The sequence below is a fragment of the Acanthopagrus latus genome, chromosome 6, assembly GCF_904848185.1.
Source record: "Acanthopagrus latus isolate v.2019 chromosome 6, fAcaLat1.1, whole genome shotgun sequence".
In the NCBI taxonomy this organism is placed as follows: Eukaryota; Metazoa; Chordata; class Actinopteri; order Spariformes; family Sparidae; genus Acanthopagrus; species Acanthopagrus latus.
The window spans coordinates 7,645,599-7,664,707 of NC_051044.1; the positions used below are offsets into that span (position 1 = coordinate 7,645,599).

Sequence of the window (19,109 nt, forward strand, 5' to 3'; positions counted from 1 at the left end):
ATGTAATGTATGAATTGAAAATTGAAACAGAAGTCGGATGAACGCTGTAACAAGCTGTGTGCAAAGGCTGTTTCTTGTCACCGACAAACAAAAGACAAGGCAATAAAATGTGACTATGCAGAGTAATAAAAGTCCTTGTGTGTTATTATGAGCGCTGCAATCTTGTAAAAAGCCTCAGTGGCATTTTAGTGTACCTTCTCTAATTGGCTGAGTGGTCTCTGCCAGTTACCACGGGCAACAAAGAGACTTGCACTCTGTTTCCTTCTCCCCTACCTCTTTTTTAACCAAATCTGCACCCACCCACCTATCCATCCATCCATCCATCCATCCATCCATCCATGGCTACCCGCCCGGCTCTATTGCCGGATTATTTTTATTAATGATCTTATTCCAAACTTGGCTACAAACTGAAATAAATAAAAGAGAAGCTATCCTACTTCTCCCACTCAAAAAGTTCAACTCATGAGTGGAATTCCTCGGGCTGGAGTGAGTGCGGCTGCTTGAATTTATTATGATGGCACGTTGTCTGGAGGATTAAGAGTGAGTCGAGGAGATCGACAGCAGGAAGGTAGAAGGAGGGAACGGCGGAAGAGCCTCGCTGTGAACTTGACTATCGTTGGCTATGAGATTGATAAGAGGCATTAAAGTGCCATCGCTTTGGCAGGAGCTCTGACAGAGGGCCGAGAGAGGAGGACTGCAGGAAATCCTGTTTGTAATCTGACGCTATAGTTGCCTTTTCATCTCTGCTGAAATAGAGCAGAGCTACCTGTCCATCCTCGCTGTCAGATGGAGAGACGTCTAATGAGGGAGATAACTCTCTGACGGAGTGCTGCGATCGCGATAATGAAGCCGGAGAGGTCTGGAACTCTTCGGCTCCTCTGCAACACAGGCACCAGGTTATTAACGCCTCCTCCTGTAAGGGCCCAATCAATTAAAAAGGAGATGAATACGTAAGGCTAGGTTCACGTCTAATCGCGCAGGCAGGTGATGATAAACAGATGTTGCCCTCGTATGATGAGCTGGAGGTGAAGAGGAGACACCCCGCGTGGTGTCGGTAGGCTCTTATCAGGTCTGATTAGATTGGACACCAACAGCAGCGCGGTCTGGAAAGCGCTGTTGACAAGTACCCTAATAACTTCTACTAAGTACTTAGTCAGACATGCAGGTCGAGAGAATGATTAGCGATGATGATGGGTTGCTGTCTGACATGCATGCAATAACTTTAGATGTAAGGGAGGGAGATGCAGAGGAGCCTTATTAGAAAATAAGAATGGGCCATCGCGCTATATCTCCAAATGATCGGTTGCGACAGGACTCCGGGACAGAATTGAAGAGTGCGCTCTCTGCAAAACACATTTATTAATAATTGATGGAAAAACTACGAGCATGTTTTGGGCGGCAGAACCAACAGTGAATACACTCGAGAATTTCTGAGGAAATAAAAAAAAAAAAAAAAAGGAGATCTGTGCAAAGCAGTTCCTGGGCTCGGCTGAGCAGCTTCCCCGCATCCTCACGCCGTAAGTTGAAGACCTGTCTACACTCAGTCGTGTCAGAGCCTCTCCGTGATGTCTCAATGGTGAAGGTACTTGCCACTCAAGTCTGCTTCTGCATTATCTCCTGCACTTACGCGGAAGGGAGACGGCAAAGACGTACATGACAGCACAGGCGGCCCTTTTATAATTTGTATAGACATAACGCATGTCCGGAAAGAGTTTAACATGCACGAGAAACGAGCGCTGTCACCTTGAGTTGATATTCGGCAAGCTGCTGGTGCCAGAACACAGTGAGATCCTTCTGTAGACAGACTGTGGCATGTTTTTTTTTTTTTTCTTTATAAACAGCATTAAACTTGATTCACAAGTTTGCAAAAAAAAAAAAAAAAAAAGCCCCAAAATAAATCTGTTTTCTTCACCAAAAGTTTTTTTTCTTTTTTTTTTTTTTTTTTACATCCCCCCTGAAACCCTCCCTGCCTTAATTAAACTTGGTGACCAAAATAGGCTGTCACATCTAAATCCTAATGAAATGTTCCAGCGGAAGAGATGCCAAGTAAAAAGGAGCCTTTTAGCAGGTTGTTCTTCAAGTACAATTATTGTAAGGAGGACTTTGGCTAAGCTGCGACGCTAACCTTTGGATGGCCACAGTAATTTCTGAGACGTGTCGTGCATTACTCAGCCGTCTGGCACCTGTACTTTTTAAAGAGGGGGGGAGATACTTTTAGCTGGTAGCGAAGCCAGTCACTGTGGCAACAACGGGCCTCAGCTGCACCTTTGCTATTCATAAGGAGATACTCTTATCCAGGAGAATAACATTCAGTTCTGGCTCTTACATTCGCACAAATGCGTACTCGCACATCCGAACACACACACACACACAAGGAGCTGTCATCCTGACAAGTCCTAGCTGACACAGTTTCAATATGCCCAGCGGTCTCCATAGGAAGATTTCTGCCCAGCTCAACACGGACGAGGGGACTTCCTCTTTCTCCCCACACAGCCCCGGCAGTCGCTGATCGCCTCTGCCTAATGAGATTACGCCCAGCTCCTGGAACATCTACTCAAGAGGAGATGGGACCAATTAGTCTGCTGTCTGCCCCAAAGAGAGACAGTCACCACAGCCCTGATGCCATTACTTGAGTGTGTCAGCCTCGATAGTAATAACAAAGAAAAGGGGAGAGCCTGTTTACGACGCGACTGGTCAGTGCGGTCGAGGTTACCGGAGAGAGAGAGAGAGAGAGAGAGCTCAGTTCTATTTCTGTTGATGTAATGAAAGGCTGCACAAAGAGACTCCACTCGGAATTAACAGTGGCAGACCCCATTTGGTCTGCAGGTGGGCGGGAGGGACACTTAACCCGGCCGAGCTAATACAGAAAAATAGCTCTGTCCTGTGGAGCATTTACATTTAAAGTAGTACAGTCATCCTTTTTAAAAGGGAACCCAGGTTTACCAATTATGTCTTGACAAGTCAGTAAAAAAGAGATTTTTTTTCCTCAACGCAGTTATTCCTTTAATAGCTTACCGCTGCCTCAAGTGTCAATTCGCAGTAAAGTCTGTACATTCTCCAGACATGTCAGCAGCCGTATCAAAGGGTAACTTCACCAAACATTAAAGTGTGTTTACAGGTGGATCCACCCTTTTAAGCCTGATGATGGTGAAGTGAGAGTGCTCCTGGCAGTGCTGGATCAATATTGAATCAGCGTGAAACAAGACTAGATCCACTTGGAGCTCCCCCTGGAGGCCTGGAGGCTGTCTGTCCCGTCAACTGGATATACAGTGTTTTCCTTTACGTATTTGTTTTCTGTGTTTGTGTGTTTTCAGACACTGTGTCATTTCTGTATTTGCACGGTTCTCCTAATGGAAACACTTCGGGCCATTTTAACACGTCCATGTAATTGGCTGTGTGTATTTGCAGCGCGCTCGCTAAACGCTGCGCATGTGTTGTCAAATTGCTGAAGATGTTTTTTTCATTTGCAAATAACATCAAAACTCTTATTTCTTCATGTTCCGCAGATATTTTTTCTTTTTGAATAGTTTTTCAGAGAACTAACATTCTCTCATGCTACACCTTGAAGCTGCAGCACATTTGCCCTCGACAGCCACCTTAATTACCAGCGGAACAAGTCATTCCGACCAAGGCGGCACTGAAGGATACAGATTTTAAATTGAAAAAGAAAAGAAAAAAAAAAAAGAGAGAAGACGGCTGGTATTGGATCAGTATATCAGGCGCCTGAGATTTAAAAATCAGCGTCGGGGGAGAGAGCGGCTGATGGGTTCGTCAATAAGTTGCTCCTAAATGCTACTTGCGAGCGTTTAAACTCCCCTGTGTGAGGTTTGTGTTTAATGAGCGGGAAAGCACTCAGTCACTCGTGCACATCTATTGAACAAACGCTGTGAAAAACAGATCCTTTCATTTTTGGACTTCTTTTTTTTTTCTTTTTTTTTTTCTTAACCGTGCTCTTCACGCCCACAAATGCTGCTTCCTCTTCGCGTCTCTCCCTCGCATAAATTGGTTTGACTCCTGTCCAGAATGGTGCCTCATACATAAAAGATTGGACAAACAAAGCTGCGTCAGTTTTCGAGGCAATTAGTGAAGCGCTGAGCATTTTCAATCAAGTGAGGTTGCACCGATCAATGCCGTAATTGAAAAAGTTTTTGAAGTCCCTCGAGCCCTTTCTCTCAGTGACAGAGACAGATCTGGGCAGCTCTTTCACGCCGATTAGCCTTTATTTGAGGTATTTAAATGTTTTTTGGAGAGACACTGGGGAAAGCTTTTTTTTTTTTTTTCTTTTTTCCATTTCAGTTATGTTGAGTAACCAAGCCGAAACAAAGAGATCACTGGGAACAGAAATAGATGTGACGGATAAGGAAGCGAAACGGGAAGACAGAGCGAGCAAAAGTCATCGGATGTGTTGAAGGGAGACACGGGGAGAAGAAAAGCTCCTTCAGATCAAAGACAGGGGCTGAAGCAGAGAATCGCTGACTGACTCCTCCATCTTCCGACAGCGCCATCATAACTCAACTCCACTTTAATAACTCTGTCAGACAGAATAACAGCCCGGTCGATCAATATACCCAGTTCTTCGTGCGCGTTATTTTGGATGTAGAGTTGGATTTGCGGCACAAAAGGTTGCGGCTCCTCAAATAATCGGCCAAATAATCCGTTCTAAGTATCGGTCGCATGTGGAGAAATCAATCACAGAGCGAACGAGCTGGGGCCCAGGTTTTTTTTGGGGGGAGGATTATTTATTCCCCCTTTAATTGATCGATCAAGCCTGTGTTGTGGGCAGGACACCTGTGGCCCGGCGCTCTGGTGCGGCGAGCTGGTCCAGAACTCCTGCGGAGATTCAAACTCAAACCGGTGCCTCCAGAAAGATGCGCCGCATGGTTGCTAAATCGGAGATACGCAGGGGGTTCAGAGTGAGTGTGTATAAAAAAAAATGTATTTTTGATGAGTCCAAGTACGCGAGGACCCGTTAGACGATGCATTGAGAGAAGCATGACGACCAGGACGTGTTCCGAGAGCTGTCGGTCACGTTCTCCACCCAGGTTTCTCCGTCTGGTGGCTGGTTCTCGCTCCGTCCCTCGCTCCTCCGGCGCCTCTCACAGCCCCGGCTTTGCTGAATAGCTGATACAGGCTCTCAGCAGGGCCGTGTCTGGCTTCAGCTTAACAGGGCATATCTCTGCCTGCTCTTCTTTGACCACAGACAGCACTCACTGCCCGAGTCTAAGAGCCAGCCCAGCTGCTCTATTCTGAGCTGCACGCATGGCTAGTCTGTCTGGGAGAGACAGATAGCCTGACACAACACCGCCACTGCTACTGCTGCTGTCTCCGTGACGTACACGAGGAGAGAGAGAGCTGCTGGAATGATGAATAAAGTGAGAGTCGACTGCATTCTGTTGGAAAGTGAGACTGACAGGGACAATAGCAAATGGAAATTCTGTTGACAGTATTCGTATGTCTTTAAAAAAAAAAATAATGCTTTGTAGAAGGTTTACACGACTGATTTCATTCAGAAAATCTGACTGACAGCTAAATGTTATATTGCCACGGCACTGTTCGTACAGTCTGGTTGGATTCAAGCATAAAAAAAAACAAAAAAAACACACTTTTAAGAGTTGTAAAACGATCGTGTTTTGGATTAAAATACTTGAGTTTGAAGCCAGAATCACAGCCTAAAAATGTCCCCATGGTTACTAAAATTACCCGGTTTTTGTCAAGCGGAACGGGAAGTACGGTGTTCTTGAACAGTGGGCTCTCACTCGGCAGCCATCTCGCCCAGCTGTACCACCGTCACCGTCCCTTTCTGATAAGAAAGTCTGCTCATATAGATCCAACTTTATTTGTCATTTTGTATCACAGGGTTGCAGAGTGATGTGGTGACATGGTTGTTACCCCCAATTAATAGTTCTGCGGTGTTTTCAGATGGTTTGCCTTGATTATGATGATGATAATGTGGTCGGCAGCTTCACAATAAAAGCTGGACGTCAGGTAAACTCTGTCAATCATCTTCAATGTTTTTGAGCAGCGAGCATCACTGACGTAAACACAGAGTCCACCTCGACCTCGACCTGTTCTGCATCTGATCGAAACACAGCGCGCCTGTCGAGTGAATAGTTTGATCCTTGATGCTGTTGTGGAGACAGGTCTCTGTATAAGATGTTGGCACAAGAATAGTCTCTGAGATCTCGCTGTATGGCCACCCTTAGTTCAGTTTCGTCCATTTATTTTCCCTACACTCGACATTAGCCAGACCTGGGGCGGTCTGGATGGTCACGTTGGATTCAGTGATCGCTGATGCTCTTAATGGAGAACCTGCGCTCACTTCAGCCGCAGGCGATACGTGTTTCAGCGACAAACAGTCAAAAAACAAATGTGCAACGAAATTTGAAAAATATGGTTTGAAAGAACGCACAGTGAGCACTTTATTCTCGCGACTGTGCTGCAAATCTGGACTCTTGAACTGAACGTGCATGAAGCAGCATCACGACTGCTCTGTTTTATCTGTGACAGCCACCCTGCAGCCATCCACACGCCACATATCAGGTCCACGTTTCATCTGCGAGCATTTCTCATCCTGCACTTTTGCTCACTGAATGAGCGGCTATGCAAATATCCAGCTGGATGAAAAGTGCTCGGCTAAAGTGCATAAAGCAAGTTAACAGTTTGTTAAAATGAAAGTAAAAAAATGTAAGGATGGGTTTGTTTAAAAGTTAAATGGACCGGTACTGTTAACTGAATCCTGTTTGATGGCTGCTTTTCTTTTACTATGAATGTAGCTGATGTCATGTTATATAGTAGGAAGCCATGCGTTATAATCTATGTGGTGAATATTCATTAGGCTTCTTTTCATGCATGTTCAAACACAAACAGCCTTTAACGGTCTTTAAACAAATGTTGATTTTGAGATCTCGCTGAACTAATGAGATGATCTCTGCACACACGCACACAACGGCAGCAGAGGGTCAAAGACTGAATACATGAAGAAGAAAAGAGAGTTAATGTTTCTTTTATATAATTCCTGCTGACGTTTGTGTCCGTCATTAAAATTCTGTAGGTACTGATTCACCCGTTTCCTTGGCCTGTGCAACTGCTAACAAAACGCTCCTCGGCTCGTGAGCTGCAGTTGCAGCAGGAGTCTGTTTACGTCGTGTCTTGGTGGCGCTCCCGGGCTCGGCTGTCAATCAAACGCAGACTGTAGCCCGGTGAGGCTCGGAGGGTAAAGGAGCGATTCGTGCATTTCAAAACATCCTTCCTCTTTTCTTTTACTGACAAAAAAAGCATCAACGACACGTTTAAAAATCACTTTTTTCTGTTGGGTTCAGGCCACGATGACTCTTTTGGTTAACTCAGTTCTATGCTGCTCGCTTTCAACATCTGCTTCTTGGGCTCGCTCGGTTGCCAACGCTTTGAGCTGCTCCGTCTGACAAAAAAATGTCCAAACTATGATGTAATGAACGTCTGAGAGCTTCTCAGGCGGGGCAGTTGCTCTCTCAGTGCTTCAGCGCTCCGCTGGTGGTTTTTTTCAGCCATGTGCTGTTGTGTTGGATGAAGCCGTTATTCCTGCTCTTATGGAACCAGCCTGGTGTCAACACATTTTCTGCGAGCGTTGTCATCGTCCTGTAGGGCATGTTGGGTATCCATGGCAACCGCAGCAGGGACAGGAACACAGGGTTTTTTTTGTGTGTTTGTTTGTTTGTTTGTTTTTTCTTAAGCTAAATTTAAGGACACCAGTAAAGGAGATGTAGCCTCAAAAAAAACACAGAGACCATTCCAGCTTCCTGTCCCCGACTTCGCTCTGTGTGTGATGACATGTGTTGCGGCATCATGAGGAGATGTCGGGATGCATTCCAATCGTTTTCCGTGCTCTTTGTTGAATGCTAACAAGCTCTTGGATGTTACTGATTTGGTCTCACATGATTTAGAATCCCCCTCTGTCCCCCTCTTTTACACAAAGTACAACAGTTTGGCTCCCAGTCAAATACCAGGGAGAGAAGCAGTAATATTTAGCACAAACAAAAAAAAATGTTTTTTCCATCCTCACTCCAAAGATACTGCAGCCAGAGGAAAAGAGGTTTTCCAGCTAAAAGTTGGTCACTGTAACCGAGCCGAGGAAATCTCCTCTTATGGTATTAAGACGCTAACTCAGTAGCCGGCTACTCCGGGGATGTTATCATGGGATAAGCAGATTATAGCCCCAAATATCCTTATGTGCATTAAAGCATGCACGGCACAAGGTGGTTATTTTCATGATGCAATTTCCTCCAGCTGAAACCATCATCAGAGCAATCACTGCGGCACAGCTGCAGAGCCCTCCACTCTCTGATGATGAGAACTTGTTTTCTGCTCTCTTGAAGCTAATTTCTTTAAGAATTATTAGAAAAAAGGGGGGGAGAGCTGTCTTGATTACCCCACCCCAACAAATCAGGAAAAACAAAATTAGATTCAGATCAGTTAGTGCAGGAAGACACCACCGAACCGAGCATGGGCCTGAAGTGAGCCTGATACAGCTCGACACGGGGGGGGAAAGAAATCTCATTGTGTGTTTTTGTATTAAAAGGGAAAAGAAGGGGCAAGCCTTTCCCGTTTCATATACTTTGATACTAAACAGCCGGGACAAGGCCCATCAAAAGCCCCTGCGCTGCCGGTGACAAGGGGACGGAAGTCGAGCGTGGAAGTGACAGGTGTTTAGCTTTGACTAGTGAGGCTCAAAAGTTGGACAGAGCCCTCCGGACACGTACACGGCCTCCTCCACTACATCAAGAGGAAGTGCCAACACGGAGATAACGAGGAGAACGGCCGACCTCAAAGATGTGGCTCCAAAAAAAAAAAAAAAGAAGAAACAAAGATCAAGGAAGCCATATTGATAAAAGTGAAACAAGGAAAAGGCTGATGAGTCTGTTTTTCCCCGAGCAGCAGAGCCGACACGACACTGAACATATTGATTCAGAGAGCAGCTGCCACGTTCTCTGAACGTTTCCCGAACATCGCGCGCCTTCATCTGCCAGCCTGAGCACCTTCAGCCGGGAGATTATAGTTTTACGGCTCCCGTTTGCCTCGTTCTGGTTTCGTGCACAACGGTGGCTTCATTTTCTGTTCAGTTTTGGCTGGCAGGACATTAAAACTGTTATCTCAATCACGCAGCGTCTCACAGCCTTCCTGTAACCTTTAAATGCTCACCTTGACCTATAATACATTATGATCGGCATCTATCAACTGTTTGAGCGAGTGTTAGCGTGTCACTCTGATGCAGCCATGTTTATATTGTATCGTGTAAGCTGCGTTGTAAAGATTCAGTTATTTTTTTAATGTAACAACATAGTGGGAGTCGTGCGAAAAACTTCCCCGGTAACTTGGGAACATTCCCATTAATTTTTTAATGAGAAAACAATGTCTGTTTGCTTTTACAGTTTAAATAAAGAGGTATTTCTTTATTAGACCTCAGGGTGCAAAAAAAACCAAAACAAAGTCTCTGTCAAGTGCTGCATATTCCACTACATTTAGAAACAGCATTTTTATAAAGAAAACAATGCACTAGATATATTAACAGCAAACTGGAGAGGAAAACAAAATCAGCTTTTAAAAGTATCGCACGACATGTCACAGAATACCTCCACTCCCACTGTGATCATGGTTTTAATGAACTATACTCGCTTAAAGGTGCAATACGGAAGGATTCTAGTTGAAAACATTCACAAATTTACTAAAGTTATATTATAAAATGTGAAGAAACAAGAGATTTCACAGACTGGCATCTGTTGTGTTGCTGATATGAACATGCTAACCAGCAAGTCAGGCTGTTGGTTGAACTTACATTTACCTAAATGCTATGAATTTACATTTTCGGGCGTTCAGCAGATTTACAGTAATTCATACACTGACGGCGGTGGCTGCCATGCAAGGTGCCGACCTGCACATCAGGAGCAGTTTGCCGTTCAGAATCTTGCCCAAGGACACTTCGGCACGCAGTCCAGGGGAATCGAACCAGTCACCATCCGATAACAAGACGCTGTGGGACTCGCTTTAAGACAAACTTGAAAAACTGTGGCTCTGTCCTTTAAGTGTTGTGACTCCTAGAAGCACTGCTAGAAGTCAATAGTTGATCATTTTGGAAGGAGAAATACATTTGGGCGAATACAAATGTATGTATCTGCATTGTCACAGTTAGCCGAGCCTTTGAGCGACTCTGGCGAGGATGTGAGGAGGTTCAGACTGTCTAGTGAGAAAGATTAGACACCACGGGGTGCCTCAGTTTCATTATATGCTGGACGGAGATAGCCAAGCTAAGAAAAGCCACACACGCCTCTAACTGTGATCTTGTTTTATAACTAGACTATTAGAAGTCTAGTTACTGTTTGGCAAGCAAAAGTCCATGTGTGGGCTTCTCCTTCCTGTTCCCAGTTATCGTAAAGAAACACAATCGTTTCAACCCAGCAGAGACTGGAATGCGTGCGCGAGACTGAATTCTAATGAGCAATTAAAAATAAAAATAAACTTACAAACAAACTCAGCGCGGCTCCTCAGGTGCAGCAGACTCCACAGGTACGTTATTACGAAGGCATGAACGACTTCCTCTTAACACTTTCAGAGGAAGGAAGGTAGAGAGAGGATCCTCGCTCAGAATGCCAACACAAGACGAGTTGTTATGACTGACAAGCGCAGCGGCCCACACGCGCATCGGCAGACGTACGCACCTCCCGGTCTCCCGCAGCGCCGCAGAAAAACCCATCTCTGATCTTTTCTCCTCCGACGTCGACTAATGAGCTCGTGATTAGAGATTCACCAAATCTCGGCTCACGTACTTCACAGGGTGTGAGGGTTGAACCCCGAGCCCGAGGATCCTTGCATCCAGGCTCAGCACGTTACTGAGTGGGAGCAAAATGGAGGAAATAATAATAAAAAAAACACAAGCTTGTGGTGATGTCATGGCAACAAACACAGGTTAATGTGAATGTAGGACATTTTTTCACGCGCCAGCAGCTTCATACTTTCTATATTTAACCATAAATTGGTGGTGATACAGCGGTTGGAGTACAGACGGTGACACCGCCATTGTTATCAGCCGTATATTTTAATGAGTGCCCCGCTGCCTGTGTAATCATCCCTTTAATCGGCCCCAAAGCATTTACAGAGTGGAATTTAAGACGTTTAGTTGGTGAAGCTCGGCCGAGTTTCTCCTCTCCGGGCCCAGTTTTGCCACTTGCCATCTGATACACACCCATTACGTGCGCGCATACACTCGCTCTGTACCGTCGCTGCCGTTCTCCCATCAATTCTTCCTTAATCATCATCTCCTCGTGGATCTTCCCCTCGCCGTGCCCGGAGGCCTACGGCGTCTTTATAATCTGATCCTCCATCACGCTGCGGCTGGTGCGAGAGGGGGGCGGCGCAGCTTGATTGATTGGGATTACTTGACAAGTTTGCATCTAAAAATAGCCCCGCTGACACAGACAGAAACCACTCACATGCTTCGGGGGTAAACATAATCAATAATAACATTTCAGTAACTCTGTAAATAACTGCTCGTCTCATCCAGGGTTGCTTTGAAGAGGAGTGTTAGGGGGAACTGCATCATCTGATGACTAACAATAGCGTCGCATTTATTATCATCATGGACTGACCTCATGACCTCGGCCAAGGCGGTCATGTTTTACCCGTGTCTGCCTGTCCGCTGGTTGGTTTGTCAGCAGAATTACACAAAATCTACCAAGCACATTTCCAGAAAACTTGGACGGAGGATGTGTCTTGGCCCAGAGCGGATCCACTTAACCTCTGGTGCAGGTCCAGATGCAGGATCGGATCCAAGAATTTTTTTATTTATTTTTTTCTCACTTCTTTAACAGTTTGACATAAGAGCGATTTTCCATATTTTTGCTCATTTCTCATGGAATGATGCATAGCTCTTACAGCATAAGGTAATTTAGCTGGCTGATATCTAGGAATGATCACGATCGATCTGGAGAGCTTGAATAGCTGCACAGCGTGATCATCTGATCATTTCAGCAACAACATCCTCTCAGACATCAGACAGTCTTATTTTAAACATCTGCTCATCTTCTTTTGTCTTTTAAAGTCTCTAATACAAAAAGTACCTGGATGAAATGGCTCCACTGATTAATAATAAAACAACACTAAATAAATAAAAACCAGGTGGTTCAGCTGCCTTCATTTTCTAATTTAATGCAGTCAAGTTTAAATCCAGTGTGTGTTTTCCTTCTTGTTTTGGCTGCACTGTGTAGAACGGTGCTGGTACCGGGTTTGAGGCTGGACGGCTGTTTTCACATTCACTGTTCTCTGTGCTGGGTTTTAGGAGGCGGGGCCTACGAGCATGATTTGTGACATCACAAATGGTTTGGAAGTCGATCCTGCGCTGATATTCAGCAAGTGTGAAGTGGAAACTTGTGAGAAAGGAGCATGAAGTGATGTAGGAGACATCGCCTGTAAAGAAGCTACATTTCTTAAATGACATATATTCGCATAATCAAAGATTCTGGGTTTTTATTTAAATAAAGGGAGGAGTGTGAAACCTTATTTTGTTGAAACAACACATCAAAAACACATTATTGGTCGAAGCACAGTGTTTGATACGTCTTATAAACAGGTCTGCAGGTGATCTCTATGATGAAATATATGATGAAAGAAAGCTTCTCCTCCTGGATGCAGGTGATGTACAGTAATCTCACCCAGTTCTCACACATTTCCTCAGCTCATCGTTCAGGACTGAATCCTGATGAGAAGTGTTAGTGATCTTTTGCCATTCTCAGTGACAGCCGGCGACGGAGGCAGCAGGTTGCTTTGGTGGAGGCGGAGACGCCCTCCTCCTCACCCTCCTTCTCAAGGAGCGTACAAGAAGAACAGGTGAGTGCAGAGGAAAAAAAAAAGGGGGGGAAGGTTTGGCAGCTGGGGTCCTAGCAGTCTTTTCAGGCATTCATTATTTAGCCCGTCTAAAAATACATCAGAGGCTGCCTCCCTTCCAGCACATGGTGCATCTGAATTTCACAGCATCCTGCTCGCAGCCACTCAATCTGATCTGAGGAGCTGCTTGATCTACTGTACATCAAGGTAACGCATGTGCACGGAGGCACGCGGGCGCACACACATTAACCGTCACAGATGCACGGAGGAACATGGATGCACTTAATCGAAACTACAAACAGAAAGAAATGGAGTGGAAACATTCGCACACGCTGATATTTTTACGGCGAATTAGAGGCGCGATATTTTTTTTCCAAGAAGTCGTTCACTCACACTATGAATCAAAACCCACAAAGACATTCAAAGGCACAATCTACGGCGGAAACCGGCTTATTCTCGCCAACAGCACAGCAACGTGACAGTAATTTGCACACAAGCGAGCAGGGCTCACAACACCTCAAGAAAATTAGCTAAGTGAACCAGATATGCCTCACAGGCAGCGTCCTCTTAACACCATGTATCCCTGATGAGTTTCACATGCCGCCTCCTGCCACAGAGTGCTCTGCGTCTCGGGCTCGTAATGTTCGACGCAGTCCATGAAATCAAACATCTACCAGGTCACAGATTGGACCGCGCTCATTGTTAATTGCATTGGAGAGAGAATGTCAACTTAATTATTTCAGCCGGGGCTGGAAATGATTCCCTGCAAATCTATTAGACACGTATGCTATGCGAGTCATGTACTGAGTCTCACAAGTCAATAAGCGGGACGTCCGCCAGGACAGATGAGTGGCTCTAACAGGCCGGCTTTGATTTAGATGGCCAGATTACGATGGTGGAACGTTAAATTGGGTCTGATTAAGGCTGGACTTTTGGGTATTCATGAAATGAGTCGATGTTCACTCGTGTAGCGAAGAAAAAAAAAATCACTGCTAAGGGACACATGGCTGATATATGATCTTCAGATAATAAAGCAATATTTCTAGGTTGTTATTTTAGGTCTCTATGTTGATATTTTGAAATATGGTAAAAAGCACCTCATAAATGGCAGGACTGGTCTACAAAACCAAACATCACAATATGTTCTCAACAAATACTCCAATATCAATAGAGGGACATACTGTAGGGCTGATTATTGACACTTGACTGGGTATAATGACTAAGTAGGAAGATTCAAGTGGAGGCAGGGTAGTTCATGACATAATGACATAATTTTGCAGCTCATGTCATTACAATATCCAGAATGTAATGTGTCTCATGTCACAATTATGATCTAATATATCAATATATCAATATCAATATATCAATATATTGCCAAGCCCTATCGCTGCTGTTCTGAAGTGCTTTATTTCTACATCCAACAGTCCAAAACCAAAAGGAATTTAATGAATATTAGAACTGGACGGTTCATCTAGATATTATTGAAATCCAAATATGGCCAGGTGGAACATCCAAGTCAGAGGAGCTGGAAAAAATCACAGCCATGTTTCAAAAAAAGCAAAAAATACTTTGCACATCTTTCCATGAGGCAGGTGTGTGGGAGAGGCACAGGGTGGCAAACAAACTCCTGCACAGCGTCTGTGTTTCAGCACTAGACCTTCATCAGGCAGATAGTTTGATAGAAAAGAGAAGCTATCTTGATATGATGAGGCTGCAAACCTGCAGCCAGTCACGTTCCCCCACATGAATGAGCATTTCCAGCCTATAGATCATCACATTCTCCAGACGTTCGGGGAACATGCTTGAAAAATCACCCCAAAAATCACTTTGGCAGTGAAAATGAAATGCAAAAAAAAAAGAAAAAAAAAGATCCCATTTCCACTAAAATCGTGACTGATCACAATTGTAATATCTGCCAAAATGAAGCCCAACATGCTTCTTTTGCATATCGTTCAGGGAAAAAGAAAATCTCACATTTCAGAGGCCCGACTGAGGACACATTTGGCGTGTTTGCTTGAAAAAAAAATCGTCTAAACCTACTACAAGGGACTTTCGCTGTTTGTTGACACTGTTGGACGCTTTGTGCAAAAGATGAAGAGAATGGAACAAAGTAAACTGTGTTTTAATACCAGACAGAGCAGCTTCTTTACTCTGGCTGCGAGACTCTTCAGTTCATCTTTGGCACTATGCCATTAAACACCGTGTACATTTTATGACTGGTCTGCCCTGGATAAGTCAGAATCCGACCTGCTGACAGGCCTTCAGAATAACTACAGTAATTAGAAATAACCAGTCCTCTCACTGATGGTCTTGTTTGCTCATGTAGGTCACATACAGGTTTCACAAGGTTCCTAGTTCTATGTTTAAAAAACACAACAAATGCCTATAATATAGTTCCCGAACGAGCTGCACAGGTAATACTTTTACATTAAAAAGGTTGTTGACAGAAGTCGTTCAATCATCCATCGTGGGTGAGACTTAACTGGTTAGTGATTTTCATTTTCGGTGCATCTGACTCCGACATCCTCCGTCAGCTCGACCTCCGATTGAACCGGTTCTGAGTTCGAGGGCGAGGTAAACAGATCAATTGCGTTTAAGCGCTCCACGCGAGGAGCCCTTCACAGGAGCCAAACCAAATTCACGATCCACTCACACGTACACAGAGAGTCTGTCGGGCTCAGGCCGAGGATAGATGCGTACTGACGTTACACATCTCTCCATGCAGAGGCAGCAGTGAATGCTGTTTGTACCACTGAGAGCGCTTCTCGCTTCTGTTTTTTGTTTTTTTTTGCCTGCATGCACGCGCAGGCATCATGGCGAGATTTAAAACTGCATGCATAAGAGCAAACCCTGATGTATGCATTTACCACAATACTCAGCACTATTCAGTAGAAAACGCTGCACAACAATTGCAGCCATGCCCCAGTTATGAGCAGGGACCGATGGGAACACAGCTTTGAGGGAGGTAAAGTATTGGCATGGGAGAAGGGACCGGGCGGGGGAAAAGCAGACTACTTCAAAAGACTGAATGTGAGCCGGTGGCTCAGAGCGCGCTGATTGTACGTGACGTGAAATCTACAGCCGGATCTTAGCAGCCTGACGGAGCAGATGGAAATGAGATTTTTCATCACTGAAGGATATATCTGATAACTAGCAAACTTTGTGAAAAATATCTTCCCTCTAAAAAACTCTGCTGAGGCTGACATTTGAGGCTGCATTCTTATGATGTATGCATCCAAAGTGGGTCATAGATCTGAAATATTTCAGTGCAGTTTTGTTTGAAGGAAGCAGTTTAACTGCCGTACAACTCAGACCGAATCAGGAAAACGTATTAAATTAAAGGACAATAACTTACATTTAGAACAGGGCATCTAGCAATCTGCAACGCTTCATATTAAGGTCCCTGTCATCAGCATTAGTCCAGAGATAATAAGGCCTGTAGGTCTGTGTAAGACGCTTATCAAGATTAATGAGACTTTCTGAATTTTAATCATAGCGCAACATGTTTATTAGCAGAAACTTGTCAGGAAGTCTTCAGCCTAATAAAGATAAAAAGTTGAGTGCAGGTATAAAAGGTGTTCATATTTCAAAGGTGTCATTTCTTAAAAATATCACATCTACAGAGTTTACAGAAAGCTGCAGGATACACGTTCTTTAAAAACATTTCTATGATTGTGAATCAATAACTCATCCCTGTGTAAGAATCCATTGTCAATGAACTGACGGCTGGTTCCAGCTTCAAACATGGTTCGCCAGCCGTCGGTATCTGGTGGTATCTGTGATTTGTCAGCAATAAAACCTGGTAGTTGCCAGTTTGTGGGAATAAAAAGTAAGTATGGATGAGTACTGGCCTTGTGTTAGCAAGCTAGCATTAGCAAAGCTAGGGTTAGCCAGTGTTTAACAATGTTAATGTTAGCTAATGATTGCTAGCTAACGTGGGACTTTAACAGAACGTTTTAACACGACTTTTATTCGTTGCCTTGTTGTGGGGAATCTCAGCTCCTGATTGTGTTTGACATGTCCGCATCAAAATGTAATAAAAATTTAATAAAATGTGCCTCAATTCATTAAACTCAAATCTGTTATTAAATCTTAAAACTCGTCTCTCCCTTTAACAGCTTAATCTTAAAAGATCTGACATAAGTTTTAATAAATTAGATAATCTGATTTGATACTGGATCCATATTGGATGAGACGTTATCTAACCCTGATCTTTCACATCGCACCTGTTTATATGTAAATCGTGATGTTTGCTGCGGCTCAGTGAAAATGCACCTTTAGCACCGTTAACATGATAGTCAGTTCAAAGCGGCATCCTCTGGTGTTATACGTTTCCAGGAGCACAAGTGTTTCCTTTCATAAAGGGAAACATTCGCTGCAGTAACAGCGGTCTAAAAATAAAGCACCACATATATTTTCAAATACAAATCCACTCAGGTCCCGAACAACTGAGCTGTATTTGATTATTTAATGTATGAAGCTCAGAGTAGTGCAGTAATACTCCTGACTATTGACCTGAATGTGTGTGTGATGTAGTTATCTCCGTCTCTGTTATCCATCAGGGGATCGTGCAGAGCTCTCACATGGAAGATCTCACTCTAAAACGGGCGACACACATCTAATTATACGTACACACGGCCTTACGTAACGGACGATATTCGCTGAATATGTTCACGTGACGATGCTGATCAACAACCTCAGTCGAACAGGAGAAACTGTCCTCACTCTGCTGAACGTCTTTACAAGTCGTCCTGGGAAGCAGCGGTGGGAAGTTTACTCGATTACTGTACTCGAGTACAACTTCAAGGTATATGTTCCTTACTGCAGCGCTTCCATAGTACTTTATACTCCAAGAGCACAACATTTCACAACATTATGTTTTAACTCCTCCTCTGACACCTACAGTGACTCTGCATATTAAGATCTTGCATACAGGAGCCTCTAATGAGCATCTAACAGTAGTGACGGTAACAATGCATATTAATGATGCAGCGCTTTTCAAGATACTTAAAGGTGCATTACACAGCAGAATAAATAAAAGATACTAGAGAACAAACTAAATGTTCGGATATCAAATGAAAATAACCAAAAGTATATAAATGTGTCAAAAAAATAGCAAAAAAAACTTTTAAATGCTACCTACATGTTATGCATCTGTGATTATAGAGCTTTATAATTCGAATATATTTTTTTTTTTTGCATTTTTCCTGGTTGTGGTGTCAAAAATTATAATACTTCCAGGTTTGCTTCCTCTTATATGGACTGTTCACTAAATAACTTTGTCGCTTTAGTCACTTTGGAACTCAGTGATGCATATTTTCCAGGTAACTTGTGACAATTTTACGAAACAGATTGTTGATTAAATTAACACAGTTGCAAGAATAACCCAACATACTATTACTACTGCTAATAGTAACAATGATAAAGTAATTTAACCTTTAATATATCAAGCAGATTCTTTAAGGACATTAACAGACACCACCCACCGCAGTCAAAGTGCAGCTTCCTTCCTCGGGCTGTGAGACTCCTGAACTCATCCTCAACACCTGGCTTGTGTAGCATAAAGGGACTGCGAGGAACTTTAACTGGTTAGAGAGCAGTCACAGTTTTATACTGAGGCCTCTGAGCAACATAAGCAACAGCTGAGACCATCAGGGTGGAGGGTGGCTGTTTCTATATACTGTAGATATTGTAGTTGTTGTTGCTCTGTGGCCTTGTGGTACTGTGCAGCCGAGCTGTGTTCAAAAAAGGGAAAACAGCATCGAAAATATGTTGCATCTTTCTTTAACTCGCTTTCAAGTAAAATGCTCAGCTAGCCAGATCAGCGTCTTTATGATACGAGGCGGGCGGCACTCGTACAGTTTCTATTGTCCACAGGGGGCCACCGGGCTCAATAAAGAAAATGAAAGTTCCTTGCAGCTGCCTTAACGAAAAGACTCCCTGCACTATCGCTCCTGCGTACACAAGACAGCACGTGGCGGCTCACATGTTTTCTTAAAACGACACGCCTCGGATCAGGAAAGACCGGCTCGGAGAGTCAGAGCCAGCGGTGGCTCGCGGCCTCCCTCTAAATCAACAGCGCGGCGGGCGCATCCAGTTATCCACCTCTGCTTTCCACTCCAGCAACAAGAGCAGAGCACTCCCGTCCAGCTCGGCAGCAGACAATGGACTATTTATCTAAACCCCCTCTCTCTCTCTCTGTCAGCTCCCAGGACACACGTGGGCATGTTCATTCACCCACCAACACAAACACACCCGCA

At 44.1% G+C, this 19,109-nt stretch overlaps 1 protein-coding gene across 4 annotated transcripts in view; it reads right to left on the reverse strand.

Moving 5' to 3' along the window:
• LOC119021544 (membrane-associated guanylate kinase, WW and PDZ domain-containing protein 3-like) overlaps positions 1-19,109 on the reverse strand; it is a 145,443-nt gene that overhangs the window by 101,324 nt on the left and 25,010 nt on the right. The window lies entirely within an intron of this gene.